A 10,907-nucleotide genomic window follows, 5' to 3' on the forward strand; every position below is an offset into this window, starting at 1 on the left:
TTAGGGGTTCCCTGCTGGCTCAGTTGGTATCTCATGCAATTCTTGATCATGGGGTCATGAGATCAAGCACCACGTTGGGTGTGGGGCCTACTTAAAAAACTACTTAAAAATAGAATGGGGTTGCTTGACAGCTTCCTTCCTGACTAGAACATACAACATATCTAAACTGAAAACCCACAAATCTCTTAGGACACATTTGGGCAATTCCATTGAAAACATTGTAACCACTCTCTCTAAAACAGAGTGTAGGAGCTCTGATACTACTGACTCCATCTTTGGCCCCATCACCTATCCATGTACCTGTGATGACCTCCCCTGGGGCCGTTTCAGGCGCCTTAGAGGTTGATGTATGCCATGACCAGAATGTGGGGAAGCTTGCTCTTGCTTTCCCTAAATTTGTTTAGATAACTAGTAGAGATAACAGTTTCCCTCCACCTACCTCCTCGATGCACAGATGGCACCATGAGGTCTGTTAAAGGTTAGCTATCAATGAATTGTATGCAGACCCTTTGACCTCACCTCAGTGCCCTCCTGACCATCCCTCCTTTCTATAAAATCTGCAAATTTAGATCCGGACTTTGCAAAGACTAGCTGCACAGCTGCCTGGATCATCACCCTCTGGATCCTCCCTGTCAGTAAGTTACCCTGAATAAAATTCTGTAAACTGTATGGAGTTGCCTGCCTGCTTCATTTTTTGGTTTCAAAGTGCCTTCTCAGTTTGGAGGATACCTTACAGTCCCTTCTCCCCACTTTCTAACACAGGGTCTCTCAACTTTGGCACTAGTGGCTTTTTTTTTTTTTAACTCTTTTTTTAAAGTCTATTTATTTAGGGCACCTGGGTGGCTCAGTCGGTTAAGCATCTGACTCTGGCTCAGGTCATGATCTCATGGTCTGTGAGTTTGAGCCCCGCGTCGGGCTCTGTGCTGATAGCTCGGAGCACAGAGCCTGCTTCCCTTTCTGTGTTTCCCTCTCTCTCTTAGACGCTTAACCAACTGAGCAACCCAGGTGCCCCAGCACTATTGATATCTGGGTCCAGATAATTCTTTGTTGTGAGGGCTCGGCTGTTTTGTGTACTGTAAGATTTTTAAAAAGATGTTATTTTCTTTATTATTTCTTTAAATGTTTATTTATTTTGAGAGAGGGCAGGAGATGGGGAGAAGCAGAGAGGGAGAGGATGAGAGAATCCCAAGCAGGCTCCATGCTCATCACAGAGCTTGATTTGGGGCTTGATCCCATGAGCTTGGGATCATGACCTGAGCCAAAATCAAGAGACTTATGTTTGACTAAGCCACCCAGGTGCCCTACAATTTTATTTTTAAGTAATCTCTACACCCAACATGGGGCTCAAACCCACAACCCCCAAGATCAAAAGTCATAGGCTCTACTGAGTGAGCTAGTCTGATGCCCCATGGGATCTTAAATAACATCCATGGCATCTATTCACTAGATGCTTGTAGCAATGCTCCCAGAAGAAGAACAACTGCTCTAGAGAATCACTTTGCACGGATACAATCATAAACACAAACTGGGACTGAAACTCTACGGTATTATTAGGTGATCATCCAGATGACCCAGGATATACTGATCATCATTTTAAAAGCTTATAATCAAAACAGAGTCACAAAATTGGAAAAATACTCTGGAAAAGTGTGCCCTAATCCACTTTCCTCCAGTTTGAGAAACAATATAGCAAATTAGAGTCCTGGAAAGAACCATTTCTCTTATTAATAGATGAGAAGACTAAGGTTCTTACACAACCTGCCCACCGTGCCACCCCTATAAGTAACAGAATCAAGGCCCAAAACTTCAGGAAATCTCATTCCAGAGTTCTCCAACACACAGGCCTCATCCTTAACACACTGCACTCGGAAGCTTTCTTCAACAATGAACAAAGATTTACTCTGTGTGATTCCAAGGAACAGAACTAAAACACATAGGAAGCCGATTTCAATTCATTACAAGGGAAAACGTTCTAGTATGTCAGCATGTGAGGAAGGTAGAAAAAGATAACTTGATATAAACACACAAGTATTAGAAACAGTGAATACTTTGGAACATGACCTCCCTTGACAAAACGATAAATCATAGTAATAATACAGATCATCTTAGGCGATTTTTTAAATCAATTACCAATGAATTCTACCAGAAACAGGGTTCTCTCAGGGCTGAAGCAGTCATGATCAGCCCTAGAACCCTATCGGTGCCTTCTGTCCCAGCAGGGTCGGCCAGAAGCACTCCGGCCCCACTGAGCGCTACAGCCTCCAGGTTAGCTCAGACTCCACCAAGGCAATCCGCCGCAATTCTTACCCGCCTACAGGAGTCAACTACAACTCCCATCAGACAACGCGAACGGAGTGGGCGGGTATTTACCGCGCGTGGGCGGCCCTGACCAATAACGACTGTCGTTACAGCGAACAGTTTGGACGCGTTTGTAAAAGGCCGCGGCAGGCGAAGAGAGAGGAGGTGAGGGCGGTCATCAGCTTCGGGCCCTGGGGCCGGGGCGGGGGGCGCGGAGCAGGAAAGGGGGCCGTGTTGACAGAAGGCGGGGGCGGCGGTGGGACGAGGGTGTAAAGCCAGGAATCCCGGCGGAGAGCGTGTCCAAGGAGCAGGGTGCTTGGCCAGGTGATGCTTATGCTTAGGCCCACTTAGGGCCGGAAGTGAGCAGTCGCGCGGGAAGGATGCCGGGAAGCAGGTCCCCGAGTGGTACTTCTTGGGGTGGGCCGGTTCCCGGAAGCGGGGTTCCCAGACTCGTGCCCGCAGGGCTGCTTTGGCCTTCCTCTGCTACTCCGAAGCCGCGCGGGTCTGATGGAAGCTGTCTGGCGCAGGAGTCGGGAGTCCTGGCTACTAGGCATGTCCCTTCCCCTTGTGGTTTGACAAGGAATCCTATCAGTTACAAACTCTCGTTAGATTGTCTGGTTGCTGGCAGTGAGCATTCATCAAATCACTATCTTTGAGCCAATTTCTTCAACTGTAAGATGGTAAATAGTACCCACTTTACTGGATCGTGGTGAGCAATACCTGAGTAAATGCATGGGAGGGGCTTACGTGTACTCAGTAAAAGTTAGCAAGTTTTTTTATTCATGATAATCATACGTTCTCTTGAGTTACTGTTGCTTCACAAGCATTAAACAGCATCCCCTAAACTGTACGGCTTTGCAGCTGAACAGTACCTGGATGAAAATGCACCACTTCCAGGAATCGTGGGTGGGTTAGCTCTGCCAGCACTAGTCCCTTTACACCATCTTGCTGAGGAGGCTGTTTTGTGAACTTGATGAAAAGAGACCTCTTTTTTTTTTTTAATTTTTTTTTCAACGTTTATTTATTTTTGGGACAGAGAGAGACAGAGCATGAACGGGGGAGGGGCAGAGAGAGAGGGAGACACAGAATCGGAAACAGGCTCCAGGTTCTGAGCCATCAGCCCAGAGCCTGACGCGGGGCTCGAACTCACGGACCGCGAGATCGTGACCTGGCTGAAGTCGGATGCCCAACAGACTGAGCCACCCAGGCGCCCCAAGAGACCTCTTTTTTTAGGCAGGATTCAAATACAGGTTCTTTTCTTACCTTTTTTTTTTTTTTTTTAAATTTATTTATTTATCTTGGGGGGGCGGGCAGAGGGAGAGGGATAATCCCAAGCAGGCTCTGTACTTGTCAGTACAGACCCAGGTGCAGGGCTTAAACCCACAAACCATGAGATCATGACCTAAGCCAAAATCAAGAGTCTGTCACTCAACCCACCGGAGCCACCCAGGTGCTTTGTTTGTTTGTTTTTTTGTGTGTTTGTTTTAATTGAAGTAAAATTCATGTGTAACATATGAGTTTCAGATGTACAACATGATTCAAGATTTGTATGCACTGTGATGGCCACAATAAGTCTGGTTATCAGTCACCATACAAAGCTACAAAAAAAAATTGTTTTTCCTTGTGATGAGAACTTTTAAGATTTAGTCCTTTGGCAGCTTTCAAATATTCAATATAATATTATCTCCTGTAGTCATCATGCAGTACATTACCATGACTTGCTTATTTTATATCTGGAAGTTTGTACCTTTGACTGCTTTCACCCATTTCTCCTACCCTCTCACCCCCTTCCCCTCTGGCAATCACCAGTCTTTTTTTATATGTATGAGTTTTGTTTTATAGATTCCACATATAAGTGAAGTTACATGGTATTTGTCTTTCTCTGTCTTATTTCAGCATAATACTGTTGAGGTCCATCCACATTGTTGCAGATGGCAAGATTTCCCTCTTTTTTATGTCTGAGTAGTATTCCATTTGATACACACACACACACACACACATGCTCACACAAGTCTTTATCCATTCATCCATTGATGGACACTTAGGTTGTTTCCATATTTTGGCTATTATAAATAATACTGCAGTGAACATAGAGCTGCATATATCTTTTCAAATTAGCGTTTTCATTTTCTTTGGCAAATACAGTTTCTTTACAAGTTGTGTTACCTGTTTGTATATGCTTGCAGTATAGAATCTATAATAAGTAATACTAGTTCATGTTTAAAATTCAAATAGTATAGAACAGTGAAATGTAAGTCTCCCTCCTACTACTTCCCAAGTTCTAAGTCACTTCTGGACCGTGGACATGTGTGTGTGTGTGTGTATGTGTGTGTGTGTGTGTCTGTGTGTGTGTGCACATGTGTGCGTGCATGCACTCTATCTTTTTTTTCTCTTTTAAACCAGGAGTATCATATATGAAGTGCCTTTTTTCGCTCCACAGTATATCTTGATATTTGTTCCTTACCAGTACATATAGGTCTATCTCATTCTTTTTAATCCCTTTATAGTAGCATGTTGTATGCCTGCACCATAATTTTTTAGTCAGCTCTTCCATTCTTGTGCGGTTCTGGATAACTTTGTATGGAGTACCCCGGTACATGCTTTGTGTACATGTGAGAGTAGAATTCATGAAATCTTATAAGTGGAATTGCTATGTCCAAATATATGTTTTACATTTATTTTATTTACATCCCTTTAAAGGGGATGTTGCAGTTTATGTCCCTACCAACAATGTGCAATACCTGCTTCTCCACATCCTCATGAACACAGTAATAACAGTTATCCTTTTTGTCATTTTGCCAAAGTATTGTCTTGTTTTAATTTGCCTCTTGCTCATTGTAAGACATAATTTTGGATGTTTAAAATCACTTTTCTTTTTTGGGGGCGCCTGAGTGGCTTAGTCAGCTAGGCATCCAACTCGATTTGGGCTCAGGTCATGATCTCACAGTTCAGGGGTGTGTCTGGCTTTTTTTACTTAGTATATTTCAAGGTTCATAAAGCATGTATCAGAATTTCATTCTCTTTTAGGGCCAAATAATATCCCATTGTGTGGATATGCCACATTTTGTTTATCCATTCGTCAGTTGTTGGATATTTGGATTGATTCCACTTTCTAGCTATTATGAACACTCCTACTGTGAACATACATGTACAAATTTTTGTGTGTTTTCAATTGTCTTGGGTATATATTCTCTTGGAAGTCATATGGTAACACTGTTTAACATTTTGAGGAACCACCGACAATCAGCTTTCCAAAATGACTGCCATTTTACAACACCATCAACAATGTGTGAGGGCTCCAGTTATTCAATATCCATGACAATACTTGTTATTGTCTGCCTTTTTTAGTCATTAATGGCTGTATAGTGGCGTCACATTGTGGTTTTGATTTGCAATTTCCTGATTACATGATGTTGAACATCTTTTCATTTGTTTCTTGGCTATTTATTTTCTTTGGAGAAATATCCATTCAGATCCTGTGTGTGTGTGTGTGTGTGTGTGTGTGTATTTGAAGTTTATTTATTTTGAGAGAGCACAAGCGGGGGAGTGGCAGAGAGAGAGAATCCCAAGCAGGATCTGCACTGTCAGCCTGGAGCCCCATGTGGGACCAGAACTCATGAACCCATGAGATCATGACCTGAGCCAAAGTGAGATGTTTAACTGACTGAGCCACCCAGGCACCCCTATAGACTTTTTAAAAGTTTTATTTATTTATTTTGAGAGAGGGAGAGAGAGAGAATCCCAAAAAGGCTCCCTTTGTTAGCAAAGAGCCTGACACAGGACTCAACCCCACAAACTGTGAGATCATGACCTGAACTGAAATCAAGAGTCGGACACTTAACCAACTAAACCACCCACCCAGGCACCCCTCTTTGCCTGGTTTTATTTTATTATTATAATTTTTATTTTTTTATAGTTTATTTTGAGAGAGCGAGCATGAGTGGTGGAGAGGCAGAGAGAGAGGGATAAAGAGAGAATCTCAAGCAGGCTCCACGCTGTCAGCATGGAGCCAGATGTGGGGCTTGAACTCACGAACCATGAGATCATGAGCTGAGCTGAAGTCAGACACTAAACTGACTGAACCACCCAAGTGCCCCTTCCTGGTTTTAAATTAGATTATCTGTCTTTTTATTGTTGACTTGTAACAAAGTCTTGTAATCTATTCTGGACACAAGGCCCTCATCATACATATGACTTGCAAATATTTTCTCTCAGGCTGTGGTTGTCTTTTCACTTTCTTGATGGTGCTGGTTGAAGCACAGATGTTTTTAATTTTGATGAAGTTCAGTTTTTCTCTTTTTTTCTTTTGTCATCTATGCTTTCGGTGGCATATATAAGAAACCATTGCTTTATCCAAGGTCACAAAGATTTACCCTTAAGTTTTCTTCTAAGAGTTTTATAGTTTTAGCTCTTAACATTTATGTCTGTGATCCATTTTGAGTTAAATTTTGTATACAGTGTGAGGTATGGGTCCAACTTAATTTTTTTTTTTTTTTCCAACTTGATTCTTTTAGAGATGGATATCCACTTGTCCTAGCACCTTTTGTTCATCGGACTATTCTTTCCCCATTAAATGATCTTGGCATCCTTGTCAAAAATCAGTGGAGCATAAATGTGAGAGATTATTTCTGACCTCTTAATTATATGCTTGATTAATTAATTATATGCTGTTGCTCTGTATATCTGCCCTCGTGCCAGTGCCTTCTTGTCTTTTTGGCCCTCAGCTTTTTTGAGATATAATTGACATAACATCATGTAAGTTTAAGGTGTTCAGTGTGATTTGATACACTTACACAGTGCAAAATGATTACCACCAAGGCATTAGCTATCACCTCCATCGTGTCATATAATAACCATTTTTGTGTATGGTGAGAACGTTTAACATCTCTCTTAGCAGCTTTCAGCTATTAGCTGAAGTATATTAGCAATATAATATACTATTATTAACGATAATCACCATGCTGTACGTTAGATCCCCAGAATTTATTCATCTTATAACTGGAAGTTTGCACCGTTTGACTGATATCTCCCCATTTCTCTCACTCCTCAATCCTTGGCAGTCCATTCCATCCTGTTTTATGAGTTTGGCTTTTTAAGATTATACATATAAGTAAAATCATACAGTATTTGTCTTCTCTGTCCACATTGCCTTAATTTGCTTTATAGTAAGTTTTGAAATCAAGAAGTGTGAGGGGCGCCTGGGTGGCTCAGTCGGTTAAGCATCTGACTTCGGCTCAGGTCATGGTCTCACGATTCATGAGTTCGAGCCCCGCGTCAGGTTCTGTGCTGGTGGCTCGGAGCCTGGAGCCTGCTTTGGATTCTGTGTCTCCCTCTCTCTCTGCCCCTCCCCTGCTCACTCTCTCTCTCTCACTCTCTCTCACAAAAACAAATAAACATTAAAAAAAAAAAAAAGAAGAAGAAGTGTGAGTCCTTGTACTGTGTTGTTCTTTCTCAAGATTGTTTTGGCTCTACCAGGTGCCTTGCATTTCTATATAAAATTTAGGACCACCTTGTCAGTTTGCAAAAAAACTCTGAGATTTTGATAGGGATTACGTTGTATCTGTAGATCAGTTGGGGGAGTAGTGCCTTCCTAACAATATTAGTTTTCCAGTCTGCAAGCATGAGATGCTTTTCCATTTTGCTAGGTCTTTAATTTCGTTCGATGACTTTTGAAGTTTTCAGTGTACAAGCCTTGCACTTCTTTTATTCTTCAAGTTTTTTTTTCACCTTTGTACTTAGCTTATGATATATTTTTCCATGCAGAAAATTTTCATTTTTATGTAATCAAATATAATCAGAATGTATGTATGTATTTATTTATTTATTTTAAGTAAGTTCTACAACCCAATGTGGGGCTTGAACTCATTATGCTGAGATCAAGAGTTGCATTCTCTACTGATTTAGCCAGCCAAACCCCCTCAGTCTAATTTTAGAATGGGCGAGGGGTGCTTGGGTGGCTCAGTCAGGGGAGGGTCTGACTCTTTTTTTTTTTTTTTTTTTTAACGTGTATTTATTTTTGGGACAGAGAGAGACAGAGCATGAACGGGGGAGGGGCAGAGAGAGAGGGAGACACAGAATCGGAAACAGGCTCCAGGCTCTGAGCCATCAGCCCAGAGCCCGACGCGGGGCTCGAACTCACGGACCGCGAGATCGTGACCTGGCTGAAGTCGGACGCTTAACCGACTGCGCCACCCAGGTGCCCCGTGGGTCTGACTCTTGATCTCAGGGTTGTGAGTTCAAGCCTGGTGTTGGGCATGGAGCCTACTTTAAAAATTAATAATAAAGTAAAGCGAGCAAAATCTTTGATAGTATTTCCCCAAAGAGAGCGATCTGGCTAAAGAAGCATGTAATATGTTGCTCAACATCATTATTCGTTAGAGAAATGCAAGTTAAAAGCACAGGGAGGTACCACTTTACACCTACTATAACCAAATGGCCATAATAAGACAAGGGGCTCCAGGGTGGCTCAGTCGGTTAAGCATCAGACTCTTGATTTCAGCTCAGTTCATGACCTCGTGGTTCATGCGAGTGAGCCCCATGTAAGGGTCTGTGCTAAAAGCAAGGAGCCTGCTTAGGATTCTCTCTCTTCCTCTCTTTCTGTCCCTCCCTTGCTCTCTCTCAAATCAATAAACATTTTTTTTTTGAAAGAAGAAGATAATAATACATGTTGGCCAGGAAGAGAAGAGGAGAAGCAGGAACCCTCTTATGTTGCTGGTATGAATATAACAATGCTTTTCAGTTTGGAAAGCAGTTTGGTCATTTCTTAAAAAGTTTAAGTTAAACTATGACCCTGTAATTCTACTTCTAGGTATCTAGATACCCAAGAGAAATGAAGATCCTTGTCTACATGGGGACTTGCATGTTAATGTTCTCAGCAGCATGTTGATAATAGCCACAAATTGGAAACAGAACAGTTATCTGTCTGCTGGTGAATGGATAAGCAAAATGATATATCCATACAATGGAATGCTTTTCAGCAATATAAGCGAATGAATTACTAATACATGCTACAATGTGGTTCAACCTTGAAAACAGCATGTTGAATGAAAGAATACAAACACAAAATCCCACATATTGTATGATTCCATCTATATGAAATGTCCAAAAAATCTAAATCTATAGAGACAATAAGACAGATTAGTGATTGCCTGGGGGTGGGAATGGTAATTGACTGCAAATGGCCAGAGGGGTCTTTTTAGGGTGATAGAAGTGTTCTCAAACTGGACTGTAGTGATGGATGTCATTATACTGTCATTATACTGTCATTGAATTGTATACTTAAAATGGATGAATTTTGTGGTCTATAAAATATACCTCAATAAAGAGGTTTCTTAAAAAAACACAAACACACTAATACAGTCAGGATTCTGGGGTTTGTGTCATTTAGGCCATGATCATTCTGATATCCTTAAAAAATGTTAAATCCCCTCCCTTTGTCCTACTATGTTAACAGTTCCAACTTTTATACTTGAACATTTTAATCTGCCTTGAATTTATTTGAGTATATAAAGTGAGATAGGATAAGATATGTTTAATGATAATTTTTGCCCCTAAATTTTGCCTTTATATTGTATAATTTTAGGAGACTTTTTTTTAAGTTAAAAAAAAAGAAATTTTAGGAAATTATTTTATTGTATATGTATATTGTGTATATATGTTTCCTTCCTTCTCCTGATATGTTGACAGCATATCATACTTGGCTGTTCTATACCTTGCTTTTCTTTTTTTTTTTTTTTTTTTTATTAAAAAAATTTTTTTTTAACGTTTATTTATTTTTGAGACAGAGAGAGACAGAGCATGAACAGGGGAGGGGCAGAGAGAGAGGGAGACACAGAATCTGAAACAGGCTCCAGGCTCTGAGCTGTCAGCACAGAGCCCAACGTGGGGCTCGAACTCACGGACCGTGAGATCATGACCTGAGCTGAAGTCGGACGCTTAACTGACCAAGCCACCCAGGCGCCCCTATACCTTGCCTTTCTACATGTCTTAAAGATCTGAAAAATCAACACATAAGAAACTTCCTCAGTCTTTATTTAAATAAATGTAGAATATTTTATTTTTTGGAAAGTATTCCAATTATATGGATATACCATAATTCAACCACTTCCTTCTTTTTTTTCTTAAATTTTTTTAATGTTTATTTTTTGAGAGAGAGAGAGAGACAGAGCATGAGTCGGGGAGGGGCGGAGAGAGGGAGACATAGAATATGAAGCAGGCTCCAGGCTCTGAGCTTTCAGCACAGAGCCTGACGCAGGACTCGAACTCACAAACTGTGAGATCATGACCTGAGCCAAAATCTGACGCTTAACCAACTGAGCCACCCAGGCGCCCCCAACTAGTTCCTTCTTGGTGGGCGTTAGGTTGTTTCTAATGTTTTGCTGTTACAAAAGTGCTTTAGTGAATAACCTTATATATCCCACATTTCATATGTGGGAGAATATCTGTAAGATAAATTCTAATTAGTGCAATTACTGTGTCAAAAGAAATATGCAGAGGGGGCAGAGGGGCGCCTGGGTGGCTCAGTCAGTTAAACCTCCAACTCTTTTTTTTTTTAATTTTATTTTATTTTTGAGAGAGAGAGAGACAGAGTATGAGTGGTGGAGGGGCAG

General features: G+C 41.3%; 1 long non-coding RNA gene across 1 annotated transcript; it reads left to right on the forward strand.

Moving 5' to 3' along the window:
• The first annotated feature begins 2,442 nt into the window (after window positions 1-2,442).
• LOC147582450 (uncharacterized) lies at window positions 2,443-10,024 on the forward strand. Its single transcript, XR_015249133.1, has 3 exons — window positions 2,443-2,463; window positions 8,947-9,012; window positions 9,107-10,024. It is a non-coding gene; the product is annotated as an uncharacterized LOC147582450 (long non-coding RNA).
• Window positions 10,025-10,907: the final 883 nt, after the last annotated feature.

This window comes from Puma concolor, chromosome A3 (assembly GCF_028749965.1).
Source record: "Puma concolor isolate L17-30 chromosome A3, mPumCon1.1.hap2, whole genome shotgun sequence".
NCBI classification, from domain to species: domain Eukaryota; kingdom Metazoa; phylum Chordata; class Mammalia; order Carnivora; family Felidae; genus Puma; species Puma concolor.